The sequence below is a fragment of the Dendrobates tinctorius genome, unplaced genomic scaffold (genome assembly GCF_039654945.1).
Source record: "Dendrobates tinctorius isolate UK_male_01 unplaced genomic scaffold, ASM3965494v1 ptg000200l, whole genome shotgun sequence".
Classification (NCBI taxonomy): domain Eukaryota; kingdom Metazoa; phylum Chordata; class Amphibia; order Anura; family Dendrobatidae; genus Dendrobates; species Dendrobates tinctorius.
The window spans coordinates 1,405,039-1,414,472 of record NW_027361867.1 but is presented as its reverse complement, the minus strand read 5'-3'; the positions used below and the strand labels follow the sequence as shown (position 1 = coordinate 1,414,472).

At 46.9% G+C, this 9,434-nt stretch overlaps 1 pseudogene; it reads left to right on the top strand.

Moving 5' to 3' along the window:
• Positions 1–1,306: 1,306 nt before the first annotated feature.
• Positions 1,307–9,434, top strand: part of LOC141056813 (uncharacterized) — a 94,777-nt pseudogene continuing 86,649 nt past the window's right edge.

Genomic DNA, 9,434 nt, shown 5'->3' with positions numbered 1-9,434 from the left:
TAAGAAGGGAAAGAGCGCCATTAAGCTGTATGAAGGCAAATTTTGCAGGAATAGTTTGCCGACAAAATTTATTGGGGGCATTGTACGTGGTCAATTGGCAGCTCAAAAGATGTCCACCATGAAGAGGCTTGGCGCTATCTACTCCATTTTCCAGATCCAAGAGATTGTCTTGCTCATCACCCTTTAACCCTTCTACATGGATCTGGACTTACACAAAGACTCCTAGGCTTGGGCGATGGTGTTACCTGCTGTTTTGTGGTGAGAAATAGCAAGAAGAATAGATAGTCGAGTCAGGACCAGGAGAGGAGAGAAAATAAAAAGTTATACGATGCAAGAGTAGTCCGTAAACAGAGCGGGTTCATAACAGGAAGCAAATACACAAGCCGGGAGCTGACCCCCGAGGACTGAACCGGAGCAGGCCAACGCTGTATCTGACAGCCTTCGGTAATATGCTTCAAGCTTTAGTACGGTGCGGTGCTTTCCAATTGGCTGAAGCAGCGAGCAGATAACTTCACCTGGACAGCACCCACACATACTGCCAGACTGGCCGGTACTACTGGTCCCAGGCACCCTCATCTTAGTGGCTGAACAGTGCCTGTGCCGCCTACAGCTTCTGTTTCTAATGTCGCCTCCATCACCGCTGCTGCCTGCAGAATGAATAAGATGGCACCTGGTGACAGAAGCAGACATCACAGGAGCAGATCCTGGAGAAAATGGGACATACCGTTTGCGGAAGTCTCAATATGACAAAATGTCAGAAATCCAGAGCAGTAGAAATCCTCATAAAGTGACTACATTTTGGAAATTATAACCCTCGGTCAAGTAATCTATAAGAGTAGTGACTATTTTGACTTCACAGGGACTTTGCGGAAATTAGCACACAGGGGATGTTGGAGAGTGAAGATTAGAAATATGCCATATTATTGCCCAGCACATAATGCCCGGATTGTGCTCCACTAGACACGCACATAGAAAACTAAGTGGGTCCTTCTCATTACAGTGATGCCAAATACAGGGATGGTAAATGTGGTTTAGGTACACTGCAAAGCTCAGAAGCGAGGGGGAGATTTGACTTGGAAAGAGTGCATTTTGCTGGCTTTGTTTATGGAAGCCATGTTGCTTTTCAAGAGTCTTTGAGCCATTAATAATGTGGACATCTGTTTTTTCAATGACAGATGATGGACCTGAGTGGGAACTTGTTTTATGTGAGATGAGTAGGAGTTGTTATTGGTGGTATTTTCGCCTTCATATCATTGATGGGTTGCTTTTTATTTATTATATTTGGGAGGCAGAATGAACAAACAGTTGAACACCACACACTACTGGTTCATCCTCTAACTTTTTGTATTAGACTGTGAACTGTCATTGACTTAGACAGTCATTCAATAATTTTACATAACTTGCCATTTTTACAGACAGTTTAAGTAGCCATTTTCAAAAATATAAAATTCTAGGATATTATATTCAAAATAATTGTTTTTTTCTTAGCAGATGACTCTACCAGGAGATCAGGACAGCTGATATCTTCAATTTTTAAATCAGATGATCGCAAAATCCCACAGGATGCAACTGAAGTCATTGCCATTGCTCCAGATATACCAGCATCCCTTTACAGTAAAGATCTGTCATCTGATCCTATGAAACAGGTCCCATCTTCTGATTCATTACTGACTACTAAGGAAAATCAAAGTCACAAAAGAGGCATTAAAAAACAAACTGCTCCTAAAGCAAAGAAGTCATTTTCACATTCAGAATATAGAAATAGTTTTCCCCTCAAAAAGTCGTTTCTTAAACATCAACAAAATCACACAACGGAGAAGAGATTTTCTTGCTCCAAGTGTGGGAAATGCTTTAACTGGAATTCAGAACTTGTTAGGCATGAGAGAACTCACACAGAGGAGAAACATTTTTCCTGTTCAGAATGTGGGAAATATTTTAAACATAAACCTAATCTTGTTAGACACCAGAGAACTCACACAGGGGAGAAGCCTTTTTCCTGTTCAGAATGTGGGAAGTATTTTAACCAGAGATCATCTTTGGTTAAGCACCAGAGAATTCACACAGGGGAGAAGCCTTTTTCCTGTTCTGAATGTGGGAAATGTTTTATACAGAAATCAGATTTTGTTAATCACCAGAGAAGTCACACACGGGAGAAGCCTTTTTGCTGTTCAGAATGTGGGATGTGTTTTCACCAGAAATCAAGTCTAGTTATTCACCAGCGAACCCACATAGGGGAGATGCCTTTTTCCTGTTCAGAATGTGGGAAGTGTTTTAACCAGAATTCAGATTTGGTTAATCACCATAGAACTCACACAGGGGAGAAGCCGTTTTCCTGTTCAGAATGTGGGAAGTGTTTTATCCAGAATTCAGATTTGGTTAATCACCATAGAACTCACACAGGGGAGAAGCCTTTTTCCTGTTCAGAATGTGGGAAATGGTTTACACATAAATCAAATGTTGTTAGGCACCAGAGAACTCACACAAGGGAGTAGCCATTTTCCTGTTCATAATAATAATAATAATCGTTATTTATATAGCGCCAACATATTCCACAGCGTTGACAGTTTAACAGTTTCAAACACAACAGTCGTAACAACTCTAAATCTCATCTCCCGAGATTTCAGTGCCAAGATGTCCGTCTGCGCATGCACGGCGGCCATTTTCCAGGAAGAAAGCAGGCATGGAGCGACAGAGACCCCCCCACGCTGAACGGGACAGAGCGCGGCGGCGGCGGTGGGGCGGAAGAAACCACCGGGGGACAGGAGCGCGGCGGTGGCGGACAGCGCAGCGGCAGCATCAGGGCACAGAGTGCCGCGGCAAGTACCCTCAGTGGCAGCGCAAATGTATATCCTCTTTGTAAGACGCACCCCCTTTTTCCCCTCAATTTTGGGGAAAAAAAGTGCGTCTTACAAAGCGGAAAATACGGTAAAGCAAAATAAAACGACCCTGCTCATGAGAGCTTACAATCTACAGCGTGGGCCATTTATATGGATACACCTAAATAAAATGGGAATGCTTGGTGACCCAGAGCGGCTCACTGAATTTGCAGAATGGGCAAAGCAAAAATTGGAACAGGACCCTCAGTTTACACAGAACATTATGTTCAGTGATGAGGCAAACTTTTTTGGGTGGGCCATTTATATGGATACACCTAAATAAAACAGGAATGGTGACAGTTTTCTTGCTTATGGTGTCTTGCATTGAAATCTGCTGCAGTGACCCCGGTAAGGCGTTCAACAGACATCAACACAATTTCTATCAGCTCCTCACGTGTTAACCTTTGCAACATGTCAATGGCTGTAAACAAAGAGAAACTTGAAAATAACTCATGAAAGAATAAAGTTATGTTAAAACCAAGAACACTATTGTTTTTCTTGTGAAATTCTCAATAAGATTGATGTGTCACATGACCCTCTTCCCATTGAAAAAAATAAAGTTGGATCCAAAATGGCCACCATGGTCACCACCCATCTTGAAAAGTTTTCCACCTCCCATATACTAATGTGTCACAAGCAGGAAGCTGATATCACCAACCATTCCCATTTTATTTAGGTGTATCCATATAAATGGCCCACCCTGTACAATGAGGTGAGGGAGATACAAAGTACAGGTGTATATTTACAATGATAGTCCAGTCATCTTGAGGGAGTGGCGGTTAGATAGAGATAGTGAATTGGCTACATATGCACACTTACAAATAAAATGGTTTTTGATTAGGGAATGTGATAGGCTGCTCTGAACAAATGTGGTTTGAGGGAATGCCTAAAACTGGGCAAGTTGTGGCTGGTCCAAATTTCTTGTGGTAGAGCATTCTAGAGGATTGGCGCAACAAGGGAGAAATCTTGGAGTCGGGAGTGGGAGGTACGGATTAGTGCAGAGGTTAGTCAAAAGTCATTTAAAGAGCACAGCGATCGGCTAGGCTGATAGACAGAAATGAAGCAGGAGATGTAAGGGGGTGCCGCACTGTGGAGAGCTTTGTGGGTGAGAACAAGTATTTTGAATTGGATCCTATAATGAATGGGCAGCCAGTATAACGACTGGCGAAGAGCGGACGCGTCCGAGTACCTATTAGCCAGATGGACAACCCTGGCTTCTGCATTAAGGATGGATTGGAGAGGGGAAAGTCAAGTGAGGGGGAGGCCAATTAATAGAACATTACAGTAGACCAGGCGGGAGTGTATCAGGGCGACAGTGAGGGTTTCTATTGTTTCCATGTTGAGAAAAGTGCGGATTCTAGAGATGCTCTTTAGGTGTAAGCGGCAAGAGCGGGCAAGAGATTGTATATGGGAGGTGACGGAGAGATTGGTGTCAAACATAACACCCAGACAGCACGCCTGCTGCTGGGGTATAATTATAGTGCCACCCACGGAGAGGGAAATGTCAGATTTAAGGAGTTTAGTAGACAGTGGGAGCGGAAGAGTTCAGTTTTGGAAAGGTTGAGTTTCAGATAGAGAGCGGACATGATGTTGGAGACTGTGGACAGACAGTCACTGGCGTTCTGTAGTACAGCGGGGGTAAGGTCAGGGGATGACATGTATAGTTGTGTGTCATCAGCATAAAGATGGTACTGAAACCCAAATCTGCTTATAGTCTATCCAATTGGGGCCGTGTAGAGAGAGAAGCAAAGGGGGCCAAGTACTGAGCCCTGAGGTACCCCAACAGTGAGAGGAAGAGGAGATAAAGTGGAGCCAGCGAACAAAACACTGAAGGAGCGGTCAGAGAGATAGGAAGAGAACCAGGAGAGAGCAGTGTCATTAATGCCTTGTGACTGGAGTCTAGAGAGTAGGAGATGGTGGTCAACAGTGTCGAAAGTTGCAGAAAGGTAAAGAAAAATGAGCAGAGAGTTGTCACCGTTACATTTTGCCATCAGAAGGTCATTGGTCACTTTAATGAGTGCAGTTTCTGTCGAATGTAGGGGGCAGAAGCCGGACTGTGAAGGGTCTAGAAGGGAGTGAATGGAGAGGTAACAGGTTAGGTGGGAGTAGACCATGCGCTTCAAGAGTTTAGAGATGAAGGGGAGATTGGAGACTGGTCTGTAGTTGTTTGTGGAGGATGGGTCGAGAGCGGGTTTCTTTAATAATGGAATAATGATAGTGTGTTTGAAAGAGGAAGGGAAAATGTCCGAGGAGAGGGAGAGATTAAAGATTGTAGTTGGGTGGCTTGTGACGTCTAGAGAGAGAGACTGGAGTAGATGTGAGGGAATGGGGTCAGTAGTTCACGTAGTTGCACAAGAAGAGAGGAGCCTGGAGACGACTTCTTCTGTGATGGGATCAAATGTGGAGAGTGAGCCAGGGGAAATGCAGGGAGGGATGAGACTCACAGCACCTGGTGTCTGGGAGCGGATTTCCTGATGTATTATCTATTTTCTCTGTAAAGTGGGAGGCCAGGTCATCAGCACAAATGTCTGTGATAAGGGCTTGTGCTTTCGGCCTGAGGAGGGAGTGAAAGGGGTCAAAAAGTTTCTTGGGGTTGTCGGATAGTGAGGAGATCAGGGTGGTGAAGTAGGGCTGATTGGCGAGGTGAAGGTCAGAGCTATAGGTTCTTAACATAAATTTGAAGTGGATGAAGTCTTCTGGTGGGAGAGTTTTCCTCCATAAGGGATGGTGGACCAGGGTTGGAGAAGATGTCCCCTAAAATCAGTAGGAGTAGGAAGATAAAGAGCAAGTAGTTATTGGAATTGTCAGAAGTTTTTTTGTGCGATGTGTTTAGGCAAGATGGGCTGAGGTTTTTCAGGAAGTTGAGAATTGCATGGGAGCTGTACATGCAGTGGCGGATTATAATGAGGTCAATTTGGGCAGTTGCCCCGGGCCCAGTGGGGTTAAGGGGCCCACAGCCCAGGCCAGTAAATTGCCCCATTATAATCCGCCACCGGGCAGGGCCAGATTATAGGCAGGGCAGGCGGGGTTTCAGCCCCGGGGCCCCCACCACAAGAGCTTCTAAGGGGGCCCCCACCACATTCCTGCTGGCTGCTGCAATGGCACTCCATCTTCTCCCCACCTAAAAGTGAGTGACCGTGGGGGCGGCATTATGTGCTCTGCTACCAGCAGCATCTACAAGTAGCGTGAACGCTGATGCTGCTGGTAGCGTGCAAAGGCTTGTGATGAGATCACAGGAGGGAAGGTGTCAGGACCCCCGATCATGTGACCCCTGTCTCCTCCCCTCCTGTGACCTCATCACAGGTCCTGTGCGCACAGCACAGAGCACTGAGAGCAGCCATGTATGTGGAGTGTGGCTCTGCGGGTGGAGGTCGGTGCTGGAGGCCCCATTATTCTCTATGTGGAGTGCGGCTCTGCGGGTGGAGGTCGGTGCTGGAGGCTCCATTATTCTCTATGTGGAGTGTGGCTCTGCGGGTGGAGGTCGGTGCTGGAGGCTCCATTATTCTCTATGTGGAGTGTGGCTCTGCGGGTGGAGGTCGGTGCCGGAGGCTCCATTATTCTCTATGTGGAGTGCGGCTCTGCGGGTGGAGGTCGGTGCTGGAGGCTCCATTATTCTCTATGTGGAGTGCGGCTCTGCGGGTGGAGGTCGGTGCTGGAGGCTCCATTATTCTCTATGTGGAGTGCGGCTCTGCGGGTGGAGGTCAGTGCCGGAGGCTCCATTATTCTCTATGTGGAGTGTGGCTCTGCGGGTGGAGGTCGGTGCTGGAGGCTCCATTATTCTCTATATGGAGTGCGGCTCTGCGGGTGGAGGTCGGTGCTGGAGGCCCCATTATTCTCTATGTGGAGTGCGGCTCTGCGGGTGGAGGTCGGTGCTGGAGGCTCCATTATTCTCTATGTGGAGTGCGGCTCTGCGGGTGGAGGTCGGTGCTGGAGGCTCCATTATTCTCTATGTGGAGTGCGGCTCTGCGGGTGGAGGTCGGTGCTGGAGGCTCCATTCTCTATGTGGAGTGCGGCTCTGCGGGTGGAGGTCGGTGCTAGAGGCTCCATTATTCTCTATGTGGAGTGCGGCTCTGCGGGTGGAGGTCGGTGCTGGAGGCTCCATTATTCTCTATGTGGAGTGCGGCTCTGCGGGTGGAGGTCGGTGCTGGAGGCTCCATTATTCTCTATGTGGAGTGGGGCTCTGCAGGTGGAGGTCGGTGCTGGAGGCTCCATTATTCTCTATGTGGAGTGGGGCTCTGCAGGTGGAGGTCGGTGCTGGAGGCTCCATTATTCTCTATGTGGAGTGCGGCTCTGCGGGTGGAGGTCGGTGCTGGAGGCCCCATTATCCTCTATGTGGAGTGTGGCTCTGCGGGTGATGGTCGGTGCTGGAGGCTCCATTATTCTCTATGTGGAGTGCGGCTCTGCGGGTGGAGGTCGGTGCTGGAGGCCCCATTATCCTCTATGTGGAGTGTGGCTCTGCGGGTGGAGGTCGGTGCTGGAGGCTCCATTATTCTCTATGTGGAGTGGGGCTCTGCGGGTGGAGGTCGGTGCTGGAGGCTCCATTATTCTCTATGTGGAGTGTGGCTCTGCGGGTGGAGGTCGGTGCTGGAGGCCCCATTATTCTCTATGTGGAGTGGGGCTCTGCAGGTGGAGGTCGGTGCTGGAGGCTCCATTATTCTCTATGTGGAGTGCGGCTCTGTGGGTGGAGGTCGGTGCTGGAGGCTCCATTATTCTCTATGTGGAGTGCGGCTCTGCGGGTGGAGGTCGGTGCTGGAGGCCCCATTATTCTCTATGTAGAGTGTGGCTCTGCGGGTGGAGGTCGGTGCTGGAGGCCCCATTATTCTCTATGTAGAGTGTGGCTCTACGATTCGTGACCCCCGTCACGTGACGAGGGGGGCCCACAGAGTCTGAACTGCCCCGGGCCCTGGCTACCCTTAATCCACCCCTGTGTACATGGGAGAGGGAAGTATATAGGGGCTGATGTGTATGAGTCTTGATGGAGGGGGATGGGGCAATGAATGTGGATGGCAAGGGAACACAGGGGGATAGAAATAAAGCACATGGCTAAAAGGGAGAGCAAAGTGTGAGTTACCTGGCTCCTGCCCTGACTAACTGCCATGGATTAACTGCTTCATCTAGAGGCTTAGCTGCTGGGATGCTTTGCTGAGGAGATGCGTGCACCCCACACTGCGTGCACACCTTAGAATGCTTCTAAATTTATAGGTCACACTACAGGGTCAGGAGAGAGGGATTGTGGGAGCTCATTTGGGATAATTTAGCAGCTGTTTCAACACCAGGGGGTGGATAGATGATAAAAACACTTGTCATGGCACCATCTCTATGCTATAACACCTTTCCCAAGATAATATCTACAATGACCCCAGCCATGGATGTACAGCAGTGAGTATTGAGTACAATGTAACAGATGAATTATAGAAATAATTCAGCAAGCAAAGTTCTATGTTATATGCCATTAAAGTTGTTACAGGATAACTTGGCAGTAATTGATAGCAGAGTTCTATGTTCTATACCATTAAAAGAAATGTTGCAGGATGATAAACAGCAGAGGACAGCAAGCAGAGGTTGTACCATTAAAAGAAATGTTGCAGGATGATAAACAGCAGAGGACAGCAAGCAGAGGTTGTACCTGTGTGAAGAGAGAAGATGGATGTTAATTCCCTACCATGGATTAATTGCTTCTTCTAGATGTTTAGCTGCTGGAATGCTTTGCTGAGGGAATGCGTGCACCCACAGAATGTGGGAAATGTTTTACACAGAAATTAAATTTTGTTAAGCACCAGAGAACTCACACAGGGGAGAAGCCATTTTTCCTGTTTAGAATGCGGGAAATGTTTTAGCCAAAAACCAGATTTTGTTATGCAGCAGAGAACCCACACAGGATAGAAGCCTTTTTCATGTTCAGAATGTGGGAAATGTTTTAACCGGAAAGCGCATCTGGATGGCCACTAGAGAACTCACACAGGGGAGAAGCCTTTTTCATGTTCAGAATGTGGGAAATTTTTCTTTTATTTTTTATATGTATTTAACTGTTTTTATTGATTTGGAAGTTTTAATAAGGGGAGGAGTGAGGAGAGAAATGTAAGGTTTTAGGAAAAGGGGGAGGGGGTACAATAAGGAGAGGGGGAGGAAAGGGAAGGGAAATGGGGTGACAATAAAAGCTAGAAAACTCCAAATATACATTTCCATAGCTTTGCATATGAAATTTATGCAGATGTAAACTGTATAAGCTTTATCTAACATAAGTTTATATCATGAAAAGACTGTTGGCACTTAATGATCAGTATAAAAAAAAAAAAAGGTTATATGTTGACCAGATCTGTTGGAGTATTCCATCAGCCGTACCGTAGCGCAGATGTTTATTATTTGGACAATAAAGTATATCTTTGGTTTAAGCCGTAACAGGAATTGATTTCCATTTGTCCCATTTCTTTGCGTGCTTCTTTAAGTTATCATTAATAATAGCGAAGCGTAGTTCCAAAGAGTAGTGCGAAGAGATTTTCTCCAAAATGTCTGAAAACTTTGGCACATCCACTCTTTTCCAGTACAATGCCCGGGAAT